Raw genomic sequence first — 1,836 nt, 5'->3', positions numbered from 1 at the left:
TATATATATGGGAAAGGATTCAGTGAACTGGGCACCAGGGTCAGATTCCAGGGAGCATAGACATGGCTGCCAGAATGGAGCTGAGGCTGATACAGCAGAAGCCATGGCAGTAGCAGCCAGGGAAGGTAAGTCTTCCCTTGCCCTCGCCCCTGTTCCCCGCTCCCTCAGTCTACAATGGTCAACATATTTCTCCATTCTGCCATAAACCATATTCCTATTTAATTTAGGCTACTTGGCTGTCAGGAAAGAAAGCATCATGAAGATGGAAGAACAAAACCAAGAAAAAATTTAGGAAGGTATGTTGAACTCAGAAGCATCAATTCTGTCCATTTTCCACTTGTAGAACTAGAAACCAAGAAAAAACTCTGTGGCAGTAGCGTAACAGTGGGTATGTGAGCAGGGCACTAACCCCAGGTGCTAGAATGGAGCTGGAGTTGTTCCTTCTCCTCCTGTGCTCCTCCACCATTCACTGCCACAACCCAGGAAGCAGAACTAGGCAGTTATGTCTTTTGCTCTGTGGCTGGGGGAAATGGACATTGTCTCCCTGAGCCGGGGAGTAAGCCTTTGATTCCAGTGTTGTTTGAGCATTTCTCATTACCAAGTTATTGGAAAATTGTGTAAGTAGCACAGCACTGGGGCAGAAAACAGATTTCCTCCTCACATAGTGCTTCATCTGCTTGAAACTCATTCCTAGGGGCCTGAAACTGATATAGATATGCTTTCTCTGTACTTCCTTTTTTTTGAAGGACCAAGATTTGCTGAATATGAGATTGTTGGAAGGACGTGAGATATTACTGATCAATCTTGATTCTATATTAATGAAGTTTTATGTCGCTGAATATGTAATTATTGTGGGCAAGATAATTTCCTGTCCTACAAGTGGGAAATGGACAGAATTGATGCGTTTGACCTCACCATACCTTCCCAATATGCCAGCTGACAGATTGGAGTCAGCACAGAAAGGGAAATAAATTGCTATTGATCTATATTAGTACAAGGAGAAACAGGGAATTAATTGTAACTTTCAATCATAATTTGGTCCCTGGTCTGCTCCTGAAGAATCACAGTTATGTGATACCCCTTCTCAGAGCAATTTGTGTCACTTTGTGTGTGTGTGTGTGTGTGTGTGTGTATGCATATATACATATAGAGTAAACTTACATATATCTAAAAGAAAATCAGTGTTTCCAAAATAAACCCCTATATCCCCAAATAGACTATTATCTAATCAGTCCATTCCAATACAATTAGACAAGTTTGATTATCCCGCATAAACTGTTGTTGCTTCCCTTCCAAACTACCATATTTATTCAAATCCAAGACAAGGTTTTTGCCTCCTCCTACCCCCACCCCAACAACAACAACAACATGGGGAGAAGCCTCATCTTATATTTTAGTAAAGGTCCAGGGCAGCTGGCAGCTCAGCTCTGGCTTTGACCTTGAACATGGAGTGGGAGCTGTCCCAGGTCAGGATGACTCGTGCAGTAGACTTGCTGCTGAGAAAACATGGGGGAGACCACATGGTGGGGAAGGAGAGGACATGCAGGGGAGACCTGCCTGCTGGGCTTGGGGGGAGACTGCACACCCCAACCCCCTTGTTTGTATTCTTCTCCGGCTCTCCAGCCCTAACTCAGACAGGCCCAGAGCTGCGACCACATCTTCTGCATGGGCAAGGCTGGGACCACTGCTGCTGACTGCCTTGGAACCAGACCAGAGCAACAGAAGGTAGTAGTGCAGAACGGATGGTGGTGGTGCAGGGAATGAGTGGGCAGGAACAAGGTAGGGAGCAGGGAGTGAGAGATTGCAGAGGGATCTGGATAGGTTACAGGGGTGGGC

This window comes from Gavialis gangeticus, unplaced genomic scaffold (genome assembly GCF_001723915.1).
Source record: "Gavialis gangeticus isolate Ggan-Ray unplaced genomic scaffold, GavGan_comp1, whole genome shotgun sequence".
In the NCBI taxonomy this organism is placed as follows: domain Eukaryota; kingdom Metazoa; phylum Chordata; order Crocodylia; family Gavialidae; genus Gavialis; species Gavialis gangeticus.
The sequence above is the reverse complement of the archived record's forward strand: the minus strand, read 5'-3'. Positions refer to the sequence as shown.